The sequence below is a fragment of the Protopterus annectens genome, chromosome 9.part0 (genome assembly GCF_019279795.1).
Source record: "Protopterus annectens isolate FY-2018-M chromosome 9.part0, PAN1.0, whole genome shotgun sequence".
Classification (NCBI taxonomy): domain Eukaryota; kingdom Metazoa; phylum Chordata; order Ceratodontiformes; family Protopteridae; genus Protopterus; species Protopterus annectens.
The window spans coordinates 1,718,649,102-1,718,664,868 of NC_056743.1; the positions used below are offsets into that span (position 1 = coordinate 1,718,649,102).

The following is a 15,767-nucleotide window of genomic DNA, read 5'->3' on the forward strand; positions in this document are numbered from 1 at the left end:
CTTCACCTTAAACAATCAGGCGCTCCAATGGTTTGATTCCTACCTACAAGGCAGGCAACAGGCAGTCCTGTGGCAGGGTAAACTATCCTCATGCCTCCCCATCAGGGTAAACTATCCTCATGCCTCCCCATCAGGCTTTGAGTCCCCCAGGGCTCAATACTAGGCCCCTTCTCTTCTTCATCTTTACAAATGATCTTAGCACAGTTATACCAGAGGCTATCTGCATTCAATATGCAGATGACTCGACCTTGATTTGTTCCACCATCACCCCAGCAAATCTTACTACAATAACCCAAAGCACCTTTAAGTTGGTTGAAAAATGGCTATTAAACCGTCTAATCCCAAATCCCAACAAAACTAAGCAACTTCTCTTCACCCCTACACATAGGACCACCCCGCCACTCTGCAGCATAACAGCTAGTAATGGTACCATCATCTCCCCAGAAACCCAAACTAAACTTTTGGGTGTCACAATTAATAGCAAATTCAGGTTTGATGTGCACATCAATCAAACTATACAAACTACCAATAAAAAACTTGTCTCTGTCTATAGGATCAAATCATTCCTCACCCCACCAGCAAGAATTGCAATCGCCAGCTCCCATCTACTATCTACCCTTCTTTATGCCTCTCCTCTTTTCTCCCACCTGAGCAAAACTGATCTTAATTATCATCATGTTACAACCATATTGCCAGATTTGCTACTGGCACACCCTACCGAACCCACCACTGCCACAAACTAAATTTCCTAGGCTGGCTTGAACTATCTCACCTTCTACAGCTCAACCAGCTCATAGTTGCCCATAAAGTCTTCTATCAGCCAGAAAATACCCCTGCCCTAAAAAACACGATCTGCCCCTACAGCAACAATCGACCACTCCGCTCCTCCACCAAACACCTAGTTCTAACAATCAAATCCAACCACACTGTGGGCGACTCTCTCTTTGCCAACTCTGTCAGAAAAAATGGAACTCACTACCAGCTGACCTGACCCTACAGTCTTCACCAACAGTATTCACAAACAAGCTTAAGAATCACCTCAAATCACACTGGATATGCCCCTGTGCCAACCCTGACTAGTGCCCTGCCCATCTCTCATAACTCTCCTCTATAAATGTCCTTTCTTCAGCCACCCCTCTCTACATAATGAAGTGAACACCGTAACTAAAGCTACTCGATATATTTTTAATCCTGAAGGTAATATGTCGTTACTACCTGTATATACATAGTTGCATTGATTTGTAAGTCTCAGGTGTCATGTGATTGTTGTATTGCTTTCTCTGTAACCTGTGTGTAATCGCCATTCACTAACTGTTCTAATAACTGTAATTTGTACATGTATCTTGGCGCTTTTCTCCCTGGGACTCCACTGAAAATGGACATTCATCCATTTGGACCACCCCAGTTAACAAATGTATAATAAATAAATGAAATAAAACAAACAGAACAATGACAGGAACAGTTTTCCAAATGATGAACCTCAAATCAGCCAGACAGGCAAGTTGAAAAGAGTGACACACTTTCTGCATAAAAAACTGAGATCCCAAGTAAGAGGAGCCTGTTCACAAGAAGGTCTACGGTGTAAAACTCCTTCCAAAAACTGATTCTCTATAAACTGAAAGGAAAGAGGGGGGATCCACAGGCATACATGCTGAAATGGCTGCAAGATTAACCCTTACAGAAGAATACGAGAGGCCAGAGGATAGCAACTCACACAGACATTTGAGCACCAGTAGTACAAAATCCCTGATGGGCTCCGTTATTGCCTAGGCACCGATTAGAATATCTCTTCCACTTGTTCATAAAGGATTTTCTAAAAGTGGGTTTTCCTTCCACATTTAGTATCTCCTGCACATCTTCATGAAATGAAAAAGATGCCTAAAAGGTATCAAAACTAAATCGTCCAGGCAGCTGGTTGAAGCTGTTTGAGGCTGGAGTGTATTAAACTTTCTTTTTATTTATCTTCAGCTCAGGAGGAGATTATGGAGAAGTCCCTCCTGTTCCAGAGGGGAATGAAGCCGCTTTCCAGGTGAAGGGGTGGGTACGACTTTATGACCTGGAAAGTAGCAGTAGGTTGCAGAACTAAAACTCAGCAATGACCGCTGCTAAAGTTTGTATTATTATTTGTAATGTTGTTAAACTGCTGGAGCTATACCTTTACCATTCTCATTGCTATATTATAGGTGACGGTGAAGTTTATGCAGTATTTTTGTATAGTATTGCAGTTTATGTTTGGCAGATGACCAAAGACTGTATGGGTAGGAGTGAATCATCTTGGTCTCATTTGCTTACCTACTATGAAAAACTCTGTAAACACATACTGCTTTGCATACACCACACATGCAGAATATACATTCTCATTGCACATACAACGCAAGGTAGCTGTAGTGAAAAGATGGCCTCTGTATTGTTACAATGCACATTTTTCAGAGGCTGAGTTGTACGATGGTTGATTTATCCTTGAGCTGTGAAAAGTGTCCGACTCAGGAAATATGTCGGTGGATTGGGGTTGCATGGGGATCCAGTGGTTGGATATGAGTCATGGAAGTAGTAGTATATGTATGTGCTTGGGGGCCTATGGGTCTATAATGAGGGGTGGGTGGGGGATTGTATGAGGGGAAGATTGCACTGGGGCCTGGGCTCTGTGGTAGGGGTAGACCTCTTGAAGGTACACTGCCCATACTTCACTACAATGTATGACTCTGTTATTCACATATTTAGCTGGGCAACCCTGATTTTCTAGATAAAGCCAAATGTGGGCTGCTGTGTAGCAAATAACTTTATGGTGTTTGTAAAGCATCTGATGATAGTACTGTCTGTTGCACACAGTTGCTGCACTGTCCACTAAGTTGCAATGATGTTGCCCCTGTGCAAGTCTTCAAGGCATGCCTCTGAACATGTACCGTCCAGTAGGTTTACAGGTCCATTGCAGCACACACTGGCCATAATGCCCACCATTCAACACTCCTATGCCAACACTGTGCCGAACTTAAGCCAGGCCATGTGTACAGTTACAATACACACCTGCCCAGCATTCTACCACAGACATTTGAGGTATTTCATCAAGGCAAAACTATGTGAAGTGGCCTAATACCAAATGTAGTGCTTCTGTAGCACATTAGGTAGCACTCAGAGTATCCATATGTTACATGCCCAATACTAAAGTTATTGTGTTTCTCCCTCTCTGTCATTATCCTTCATTTTAATATTTTGACATTTACTATTTTATTTCCACCCATTTATATTGACATTTTCTGCAGAATCTGCTATGACTGTGCCACCGGCATGGCACAGGTTATCACACCGACATCAAGCCCAGCCTTCTCTCACTAGCATTCCAGCTGGCTCCAGACCTGCTTCTGCAAACAGGTGTAATATGCATGTGGCCTGGTGGCATCACCAGTGGCCTCCAGAGATCAGTCACGGGAAGGGAATGTTACTGTTCCTCCGGCCAGGGGTTCACACTTTGACACCTTGAGGGAGATGGTGGAAGGAGTAGGGGAGTTGGTGGATCAGCAGCTGGAAACATATACTGGTTGCCTGAATAGGGTCCTTGTGTGGCTTCAAGAGTTGCACCACTTCCTGGTTCTGCCTTCACCACCACAGGTGGGGACCCAGTGGGGAGAGCAGTTAAGGTGGTGACTGGCCTCTCCTTGGTCTACCCCAGGCCACATGGAAGCAGGAGTAGGATAACCACCACATTCCTCATCCAGGTATTCCCCTTCCTTGTGTAGCACATCCCCCAAATTTATCGTCCAGTACTCTGCATCATCACTGTCCTCCCTCCATCTGTAGGTCTATAACTTCACTGTCATCTCTCACACATTGGTCTTTCTGCTTTGTTTGTGTGCCCCTCTTTCCATACTTTGACTGTCTTTCCATCCGCTGCCATCCCATTACACTGCTCCCCAATTTTACTTCTTAAAAAAAGGAAACCCTTCCTCCCTCTCTCCAACCCCATTCATAACTCCCGTGTGTCCTTGTGTAAGATCCTCTGCTTGCTCTCCCCCTATTTCTACTGTGTCATACATCCCATTTCCTCCACATTTACAGTAATAAAATAGATAAAAACATTGCTAGAGGCCATTTACTCTGGCTTCCAGATGTTCTCTTAGTGTCACTATGTCAAGCACGTGCATGCAATTAGTACATACATGCTCCTAGCTTGTGATTTCACTTCACAATAATCCTGGCTGCAACTGAGAGAAACAATTTATCAATGCTACAACTGTTCTTCTTAATTAGTAGCAGCTTGGGTCATAAGATTCCTGTTAATTGATAATTATCTTTGGTCTGTGTTACATAATTCAGTACCTCTGTGATCACAACAGGCATATTTCTAAATCACAGGGGTTGTCTGTGCAGGTTGTTCTGACAGAAAAACAGATTGTGTTTATAAAACAAAATTAACTGCTGAACTCACTGGTAATGCACTGCATAATGACTGCATAGATTTTCTATTTTAAATGACTGAAGTAAGGAAATAGAAAGGAAGTGTGAACTCTGTAGAAATTCTACTTCTGTTTATGATGTAGACAGTCAGGGATCCAGAAGGTTGTCTGAAGTCTTGAACTGTTTTCAGACTTATTTCTATGAAACAAAACTGAGCTCCACAGTTTTTAATATCCAGACCTTTGAGATATACTTCAGATATGAAAGTTAATGGTAAAAAAATGTGTGATATATAACTAAGGTTCTGAACTGTATTTCAGACTATAATGCATACAAATATGTGCAGGTACAGTTGAAAAAAAGAGAAATGTTTACAAAAACTGCATTTTGAAGGTTTCATAAAATACTAACTATGTTTTAGATGATACTTTAAACTTTTTACCTTTTCTTGGAAAAAAAGTTGCTAATGCCGGTTTTAAAACAATTGAGTGTAGTTGTTTATTGCAGAATCAAAAAGAACCTCGGAGGGTCCACAATAAAGCTTATGAACTGCTGTTTCTTCCAGTTATTTATTAAATGTTTTCACTCCACAGTATAACACAGTACAGCACATAAGCACATTAACGCTCAATAGAAAAATACAGTTTTGTACCTACCATAAATGTAGATGTTCGCGTGTTCACACTGCTGCAGTCATTACACTTGGGTTATCCTGCCATCAGGCGGTCCCGCAGTCGGCCAGAGTTTCAAAGTCTTTGGTCCAGCGTCGGTTGCTGTCACTTCTTCCCTGACGACAGTGCGCCAGGGGTATAGAAGATGCATCAGACACCATTTTCTTCAGTTTTTCTTGCCCCAAATGTCAGGTGCCCCCAAGTAGGTAGGCAATACATATTTGCTAATCAAAAATATACATATAAAATAAAAACAATAGCTTCAGTTACCAGCAAATACACCACAAAAGTTGTATAGGATAGAAAGGTATAGATAAGTCCAGTTAGTTCAGAGGGGATGGAGGGAGGGTAACCAGGACTGCAGCAGTGTGAACACTCGAACATCTACATTTATGGTAGGTACAAAGCTGTACTATGTTCATCCTGTTACACTGCTGCAGTCATTACACTTGGGTAGAATCCCAAAGCTAAGGTTGGGTGGCTGGTCTATAAAGAGTTAGGATTGGCTATGAGGCCCTGCAAGTGCTCTGGATTTAGAGTAAAGAGGCAGGTGGTAATGCTTGGTAAAATTGTGCACTGAACTCCAAGTTGCAGCCTCCAAAATTTCCTTGGTAGGTACTCCTCTGAGAAAGGCTGTTGAAGTGGCTGTTGCCCTGGTGGAATGTGGCCTAATGTTATTTGGGACTGATTTTCCATGCTGTGTGTAGCAGTACCGAATACAGTGTCCTATCCATTTGGATATAGTCTGCTTTGAGATAGCCTTGCCCTGTGATCCTGCAGCATATGCTACAAACAGTTGCTCAGTTTTCCTGAAAGTTTTTGTTTTGTCCAAGTAGAAGCGTAGCTGCCTGTGTATGTCCAAAGAATGCAGAAGTTTCTCCCCTTTATTCTGGAGGTTTGGATAAAAAGTTGGCAAATGGATGGTTTGGTTAAGAGCCACACTAGATACCACCTTTGGCATAAAGGTAGGGTTTGTCCTTAAAGATACCCTGTCTTGATGAAAAATTATAAAAGGTTCCACTGCCATTAATGCCTGTAGCTCTGAGACTCTTCGTGCTGAAGTTACTGTAAGGAGCAGAGCTGTTTTCCATGATAAAAATTTTAGATCGGCTGTATTGGTTGGCTCAAAAGTGGTAGGGTCAGTTTTTCCAAAATGAAATTGAGGTCCCAAGTTGGTGTTGGTGCTCTCCAGGGCGGTCTTATGTTTTTAGCCCCTCTGAGGTACTGCTTTAGCAAGGGGTGAGAGAATAAAGGAGGATCCGTGTTGTAAAGTGCTGAAATGGCAGAGGCCTGGATCTTAATTGATGAGAAGGATAAGCCTCTGTCCAGCATCTCAGTTAAGTATTGTAAAATCTGAGGAATGTTTGGAACAAGAGGGTCAAGGCTTTGAGCCTGGTTCCAGGTGCAGAATCTCTTCCATTTTTCTGAGTAAGCTTTCCAGGTGCTAGGCCTCCTGGCTTCCAAAATGACATCCATAACAGCTTTAGAGAGAGTTGTTGCCTGTTTGACTAATGTATCTGCCATGCAGCCAGGTTTAGGGTTTTTAGCTGACCGTGCAGGATCTGATTGTTTTGTTGAGTCAGAAGGTGTGGAATTTGAGGCAAAATCCATGGTGGACCTTGAGCCAAGTTCCTTAAGATAAGAGTACCAATGCTGGCGTGGCCAGTCTGGAGCAATCAGGATCATCTGTGGTTTTTCTTGTCTGGCTTTTAGGAGTACCTTTGAAAGGAGAGGCAGTGGCGGGAAGGCATAAACTTTTAGGGTTTTCCAGCTGAACAAAAGAGCATCCATTTTCCATGCTTGTTTGTGATATGTCCTTATACAGAATTTTTGTAGTTGGCAATTCAGTGGGGAAGCAAAAAGATCTATGTCTGGGCATCCCCATTTTTGCGTTACCATGCTGAAGATTTGTGGATTCAATTTCCATTCGTGAGGGTCCATGATATTTCTGCTTAGATCGTCTGTCAGAGTATTTTTCTTTCCTGGCAGAAATTGTGCTTGCAGGCGAACTTGATACGTTAGAGCTGTGTTCCACAAGGTCATGGCTTGCCTGCATAGGGGATAAGAATGAGTGCCCCCTTGCCTGTTTATGTACCACATTACTGTGGTGTTGTCTGTCTTTAGTAATAATTGTCCTGGATGCAGAAGGTCCTTGAAAGCTGTTAGGGCATTTTGAACAGCCAACATCTCTTTTTGATTGATGTGAAGATGCATCTGGTCTGCGGTCCACTTGCCCTGAATGCATTTTCCTGCCATGTGTGTTCTCCAGGCGTAATCCAAAGCATCTGTTGTTAGAATTTGCCTGGCTGTGGGTTGGGTAAAAGGCTGACCCTTGTTTAGGTGACATGCCTGTGCCCACCATCGAAACTCCTGTTGTAGGCAAGGAATCATTGGTATTACTGCTTCTAAACTATGAGAGTGTTGAGTCCAAACACTTTTTAGGTACCATTGTAATTTCCTCATATGCAGTCTGGCATATAGTATTATTAGTATGCAGGATGCCATGAATCCCAGGGTCTGCAGAATTTTTCTTGCAGGGAGATGGGACTTTTTTGCCAGTAATTGAAAATATTGAGTTAATTGAACTTGTTTGTCTGGCGTGAGGTAAGCCATCTGGGCCGTTGTATTTAAGCTGGCACCCAGGAAAATAATCTGTTGTGAGGGCACGAGTTTTGACTTATTTTCATTTACTGTATACCCTAGAGAAATTAGCAACCTTTTTACAAACACCAGATGCTGTAGAAGAATGTCCATTGTCTCTACTTGAATGAGGCAGTCGTCCAGGTATGGATATATTTGAATTCCTTTTTGTCTGCAAAATGCAATTACTGGTGCCAGGCACTTTGTGAAGAGACCCTGGACGCAGAAGATATGCCAAAGGGCAGTGCAGAGAATTGGTAGTGCATTGTATCAGCTTTGAATCTGAGGTATCTTCTGCAATTTTGTCCGATAGGGACACGCAGGTATGCCTCTTTGAGGTCCAGAGTAACAAGCCAATCCTTCTTGGCCAGCATGGGTAGAAGCTGCTGTAAGGTCAACATTTTGAATTTCGGAATATCCAGGTAAGTATTCAGAATTGAAAGGTCTAGTATGGGCCTCCAGGCCTTGTCCTTTCTGGGGACCAGGAAGAGTCTTGAGTAAAATCCTTGTCCTTGTTCCTGTTGTGGTACTTTTTGAATAGCTCTCATGTCCATGAGGGCAGAAATTTGTTTTTGTGCCTCTGCCCATTGATTTTGTGGCAGGTCTGGCATTCCTTTTAGCCTTAGTAAAGTATGAAAGTGTAATATGTAACCTTGAGACACAATATTCAGAGCCCATTTGTTTTGGGTAAATGTTTGCCAGTTTTGAGAAAAAAGTGCTAGTTTACTCCCTAAGGGGGCTTCCAAAAGGGATGTGCTTGGCGTACAAAGGGGAAAGTCATTGTGACTGTTTCCTGTAAGGTTGAGACTTGTCCTCACCTCCTTTTGGGGTTGAGGTGCCCCACTGCGTTGTCTGTTTGTGCCTTGGGGTTGAGATCTGCCTCTTGGGTCTCTGTATCTGCCTCTCTGTGGCTTGTCTGACACTAGAAAGGACCAATTCTTTGTTGGCCAATTTCTGCTAAACCGAGGTGGCTGTACCTGTAAGAAATCCTTGACTGTTTGCATAGATTTAGCTTTATCCTCCATTTTCTTTAACACCTCTTCTGCCTTAACACCAAACAAGGTATCATGCTGTAAAGGAGCATCCAATAATTTTGCCTTAACATGATCAGGTAAACTCTGTTCTTTTAACCAAGCATGTCTTCGAATCACAGAACCTGTAACTGCAGCTCTACAAGAGGCCTTTAAAGAATCAAAACCACATTGCAGAGTATGTTTTCCCACCTGTTCAACTGCATGCAATAAATCCTGCATTTCTTTACAATCAGGAGCTTCTGAGTTTGCAAGCATTTTCTGTTTTAACTGTGCCATTAAATATTGTTGGTACTTAAGCATGTGAAACTGGCAATTTAAAGCTCTTACTGCTAAAGTTGCAGAAGTGTATACTTTCTTCCCCCATCTATCCAAAGCTCTGGAATCTCTGTCAGAGGGTACTGGATTTTTTGCAATGGAAGCCTTAACCCATTTTGGACCCTGGGAAATAGTTTCTGGATCAGCAGAAGGGTTTTTGTAAAGAAACTTGTGAGAGTCAGGAACTCTATAATACCTATCTGGCTTGGCTGGAGCAGTGGGCAAAGAATCAGGAGATAAGCTGGATTCAGAGAACACATCATCCACAATATCTAGCACAGGCAGAATAGCCAGGGGCCTGTGCAGAGGCAATAAGAGGAAATCTCTGAGCCGTTTCTTGGATTCTGAGTAATCGTGACTTTCTCAATGGAAATGCTCCCTCATGGTATGTAGTTTCCCCAAAAGAATAATCCTCAGGAGGAGAGGCTGCAGGGATAGATTCTTCAGCATCAGAGTCCTCATAGGCAGGGGGGGGTAGAGAGTAACCCTGGTCTGAAGAGGAATCAGAGGAAATGGAAACCTGATCAGAGGAGTCATAGTCTGTATCCTGCCTAGGCCTTTTCTCAGGAGGGGGATGGGAACCCCTGATTAGAGTAATGAGGTCTTCGGCAATTTTAAGCATCTGTTTCTTAGGCATGGAGGACTGTCCAGGAGAATGCTGTACTTGTTTCTTTGTCTTTAATGGTACTTTTGTCTTGGCTGTTGCTTTAATGGTAAGTTGTGAAGGTCTGAAAACACCCTCAGAAGCCGATGCCTGCTCAGCGGCTCCAGACCCATCTGAGGGATTAGTTTCCATAGGCCCAATACCTTGAGTTTCCAGAGGCCTAGATGTCTCCATGTAGGAGTCGGAAGCGGCCTGTGGCTCTGAGGTAGTGGGTGTCAGGGGCTGCGAAACCACCTCACTTAGAACCGGCGACTGGCCTAGAAGAGGTTTCGTCGTCAGTTTTGGACCTCGGATGCCTGTCTTTATGCTTGTCTTTGCGTTTTTTCGGTACTGAGGTCGTCAGCTGATCCAACGGCACAGTATAATTGAACCTTCGGCCAAAGTAGTGCAAAGCAAAATCAAAACGTCTTTTTATAGTGCGTTTGTTAAATCTAGCACAAAACCGACAACTAGTGACGTCGTGATCATGGCCTAGGCATGGAATACAGTAAGAGTGGAAGTCCTTATGAGATATTTGCGTACCACAAGAAATACAATTATTAACTTTTTCTGACATCGGTCTGAGGCAAGAAAAAAGTTTCCCCAATGGGGTACTTAGCTTTATTGAAGACTTTGGATCTGAAATTCGACTTCGAAAATCTCAGGAGTCGGCTGACCGGCACTTGCGAACTGCTTTTGCTTCAGGCACCGCACGGCAAGAAAGACTGAAGAAAATGGTATCGGATGCATCTTATATACCCTTGGCGCACTGACGTCAGGGAAGAAGCGACAGCAACTGACACCGGACCAAGACTTTGGAACTCTGGCCGACTACGGGACCGCCTGATGGCAGGATAACCCAAATGTAATGACTGCAGCAGTGTAACACGATGAACATCAGTATGCGTACGTTTTAAAACTTCCTCAGATGTGGGCTGGTTGACACACTACAGGTATTTAAAAGCTTTCCAATCAAAAATAATAAAGTCAAAACACATCAATTAAAATGACTACAGCCAATTTAAAAACACATTAAATACAAGGTAAAGGTGATTAAAACAGTATAAATAATGTGTAAAATTATTGCAGAACCAGATACAAAATGAGTGATGTATAGCTTTTTATTGTCCTGCACTATATTTATTACAGACAAAGTAAAAACTCGCAATGTCACACTGGGAGAGCTGATCAGTGTGCAGGCATCTTTTCATAATTTTGATAGAGGTGGCTGTGCTTTACTGCACCTTTCTGCACAGCAGAACCTTCATAGTACAACTTTGAACTGTTCTTCTGACAGCACATTTTCAGATGCTACTCCACATGGATCAATATTAGGTCCACTGCAACTCTCTATACTCAAAAAAAACCTGCCATCTGAAAGCTATGGAATGGATCATCATGGACCTAATAAACAAGGATATAGGGAATCTCCAAACTCTGGATCCTACACAGTTTGGTTTTGTGAAGGGTAGATCATGCCTGCTCAACTTGGTTGATTTCTTTGAGTTAGTCATCAGAGCTGTGGATGAAGGCAAGGTGGTACATACACAGTCTACCTTGATCTGGCCAAGGCCTTTGATACCATTCCCCACTCAGGAATCATAGAAAAACTCACTAAGCTAGGCATCAACCCCTATACCACTAGGTGGGTTGCAAACTGACTCACAGATAGAACCCACAGTGTGAAGGTAGCTGACTCCAAGTCAGACCGCCGACCAGTCATGAGTGGAGTCCCACAGGGATCGGTCCCGAGTCCTCTCCTGTTTGGTATCTACTTCTCAGAAGTCCAGGCCAACACAAAAGGACCCTGGCTGACAAAGTTCACAGAAGATTGCAAGTTGGGAGCCATTATTAACTCCCCAAGTGATGTTGACATCCTACAGAAAGGCCTCACTGAGACCGACGACTGGTGTCAGAACTATGGTCTTAAGTTTAGTGCCAAAAAATGTGTCCTCATCCCCTTTGGGAAAAACCCAGTTCCCATGAATCACCACATTGATGGTTGTCCACTGAATACAGAAGGCATTATAAGAGATCTGGGAACACAGGTTGACAGCAACCTCTCTTTTGACCACCACATTGCCACTGTGGCCAGAAAGTCCTTCTATGTGGCACATCTCATTACGAAGGGTTTTGCAACCAGGAAGAAAGAGGTCATTGTCTCCCTCTACTCTTCCCTCATTTGGCCAGTCATCGAGTACAATGCCCCATTTAGCATGTACCTCACTAGACACCTGCAACAACTGGAGAGGCCGCAAAAGTACCTCACAAGGAGGATTCTAGGACTTAAACACTTGTCCTACATGGACAGAATCAACAAACTCCAACTATTCTCTGTCTCATATCTCCTACTTGGAGGAGACCAGAGACTGCCTCATGTTGTTTTTACCTATTTAAAGTGTATATGTTTATTCATTTATGTATTTATTTAAAGTCCTTTTATAGGCTTTGCAGAAATTGTGATAAAGAAATATTAGATCCAAGAACCACTGTGGGATCTGCATAGAGTGAGTAGTTTAAATTGGTTAGTTCAGATGGCAGTTTTTTTGTGTGTAGAGAAATATTAGATCCAAGAACCACAGTGGGATCTGCATAGAGTAGTTTGAATTGGTTAGTTCATAGTTTCATAGATTCATAGGTGTGTACTAGGCTAATGGCCCTGGAGCCTTTACAAGCCTAACCCAGAGGATTACCCTGGCATCGTGACACCCGACCTTAGTCCCCAGTGCCTCTGTCGAGTAGAGGCACTGGAGTGATCCCAGGGTGAATTTTCTATTTTCCATCCACTCTTCAAGATTTCTCTTGAAGAGGGCCTGTAAGGTGCTCTGACATGTATGGGAAGTCTATTCCATAGCATGGGCAGTCTTCTGGGTTATGAACCTGTCTCTCCAGCATCTTCTGTTGACTGTGGTAATGAGGTTGAGGTCTTTGCAGCATGTGGTGCGGAGGGATTGAGATTTCTTTAGATGTAGCATTTCTAACAGAGCTGGGTTCAGACATGGCCAAGCAGACATCGCCTCTAAGTAGGCGATATGAGACAGAGAATAGTTGGAGTTTTTTTAGTCTGTCCATATAGGACAACTGTTTAAGGCCTAGGATCATCTTTGTGAAATACTTTTATGGTCTCCCCAGTTGCTGCAGGTGTCTAGTGAGGTACATGCCAAATGGGGCATTTGTACTCGATGATTGGCCTAATGAAGGAAGAGTAGAGGGAGACAATGACCTTGCTTTTCCTGGATGCAAAACCCTTAGTAATGAGATGTGCCACATAGAAGGACTTTCTGAGCACAGTGGCAATGAGGTAGTGAAAAGAGAGGTTGCTGTCAACCTGTGTTCCCAGATCTCTTATAACGTCTTCTGTGTTCAGTGGACTACCATCAATGTGGTAATTCATGGGAACAGAGTTTTTCCCAAAGGGGATGACGACACATTTTTTGGCATTGAGCTTAAGGCCATGGTTCTTACACCAGTCGTTGGTCATGACAATATTTTAAGTTAAATGTTAATTTTTGTCACTGTAAATTTATAGCAAGCAAATATATTGTTATACGAGTGTCATTAGAATAAAATAAAGATAAACTGGAGTAAGTCCCCATAGTGTTATGTTCTACAGCTATTCTACCTTGTTGTGGGGTTGAGTGAAGGATCTGTACTTGCTGCTCCTTAGAAACTGTGTGTGTGTGTGTGTGTGTGTGTGTGTGTGTGTGTGTGTGTGTGTGTGTGTGTGTGTGTGTATATGTATATATATATATATATATATATATATATATATATATATATATACACAAACACACACACACAGACATATATATATATATATATATATATATATATACACATGTATGTTTCTGCCGCAGTATATCAAGGTGCTTGCCAGAACACATTAACCAGTAATGTCCTTTAAAAAAATGATTTTGCTGTGGTACATTGTCCAACTAAATGCTTGCTACTGTGGTACATTCTATAAATCTCAAGGGACTGTGGTACATTCTATAAATCTCAAGGGAATATAATGTGTTTCAGGTGTAACTGCTCACCTGATGTTTTGTTGAGTAGCTTCTTAGGAAAATTTCACATCATTTATACTGAAAAGATTTCACATTATTTTTTAAAAAATATTTCTTCTTGAAGGTTTGTATATCTAACTATACATCAATATGACTGACTCCACCAAGGCACATGTCAGAATAAAACAGTTGATCACATCCTTTAAAAATGATTTCACCATCCTATATTCATTGTGCAAATGAAAGCTTGTTATTTTGGCAATAAAAACCGAGAGGGAATGTGTTCTGCACCAGGTACAGCTGCTTTCCTCAGTGTCATTCTGCTTCCAGATGAGCAGTCATGTAGCTTCCTAGCAAGAAAGTTTCACATTCTTTTTATGTGCATATACACATTTGTGACTCACTTTATTGCGGCAGTTGTCAAAAACAAGTCAGTAACATCCTTTAAAGTGGTTTTGCTGTCCTATATAAACTATGCAACCGAAGTTTTTTTTTTTTACTGTGGTACTGAGAATCAACAGGGAATGACTCCAGTGGAGCTGCTTGCCTTATAGTGTTGTTTCGCTGCCATGTGTACAGTTATGCAGCTTTTATGCCTCTTTGGATAAGTTATACTGAATCATAAAAGACATCTATTACATGTAAGCCAAGGTAGAGAGAGGGATGTTGCCTCAACTTGTTTGACATATTTGTACTTTGTAGCAAATGTTGTGTTTTCGGCAAAGGCTAGCTGTTTAGCACAACTTGTCAAGTAGGTTACAGTTAATAGTTACTACTGCAAAACTAACCGACATACTAATTTTTTTATTACTTTGTAAGATTGAGAATTTTTGACATTCACTTTCAGCTGTGTACCCAACCTCATGTGTTTTTTGAGTTGCCCGAGTCTGAGACTCTTGACATATTCATTTAATTAATAAAGCAAAAGTCATGCCCATCTTGTAGATGTATATATTACCCATACAAAAGGAGATGGTATACAGAAAAAAGAAAATTATGCAGCATAGGATAACTGTGACAACAACAGATTTTACTGGTACTAGCTCAAAAGAGAGTGGGGGCCTGCAGAAAGCACAGACTATGGGCCTCTATTTAAAATGCATCTTTAAAAATACTCAAAGCTTATACAGACAGAAAATGTACTTCAGAAACAACAAATTTCAAAAATGGTTTTAAATCTGTCCCTCACTGTTTCATGTGCAGGTGTAATTACTGTTTTATTTTATTTTTAATTTATTTATTTTACATTTGTTAACTGGGATGGTCCGACTGGAAGAGGTCCATTTACAGCGGAGTCCGGGGAGAAAAGCTCCACTTAATACAACAAACAATGATGATAATAATACATAATGTAAAGTAAAGACTTTGTTACTGAGCAGTATTTTGTGCATAATAGAACAGTAAGCAAAGAAAGATCATATCAGCAATATATACAAGTGAACATTAAGTTAGTCATCAAACTATACAGACAGAGATCACAACATTTCCAAATGTCAAGGGATACCATTTGTTACTTCCATTTTTACCGAGGGTCCCATAATTGGAGAGAAAGATGGTGGTAGCATACACTAGGATTAAGTAACATATGGATACTGGTAATTTTATTTTACTTTCTTTTTATGTAGACCAGCTGAGCCCACTAGACACAAGAATCTCTTTTCAGAGGTGACTTGGCTGCATTACCTCTGTTAAGTAACTTCCCAGGAAATACACATTGGAGGGACCAAAGCTCTAAGGAATAGTAGTACTTGGTAGGAATACACACACTTTTTTATAGTTTAAAGTCAGAGTTCAGTAAAAGTAGCTTTTAACTCCATTAATTTGAGAAACTGGTACATTTCTTCTAATACGGAATTCATGAACTGTCTGTAACTGCCTGCAACCTAAAATTTTATTTAACAGACTTCTGTACTCCCTTAGGTTTATTTGATTTACGGCAGTACTGTTTAGTTACTACTCTGCATATTTTGTTAAACCCATTCATCACCATTAACTCCTTGTCTGTAAAAGTGACTTAGCATATGCTTCTACTACAATCTGATATATGAAATAAATGAGCGCACAC

The 15,767-nt window shown here is 41.7% G+C and overlaps 1 protein-coding gene across 1 annotated transcript in view; it reads right to left on the reverse strand.

Moving 5' to 3' along the window:
* LOC122812231 (serine/threonine-protein kinase N1-like) overlaps window positions 1-15,767 on the reverse strand; it is a 2,446,550-nt gene that overhangs the window by 119,134 nt on the left and 2,311,649 nt on the right. The window lies entirely within an intron of this gene.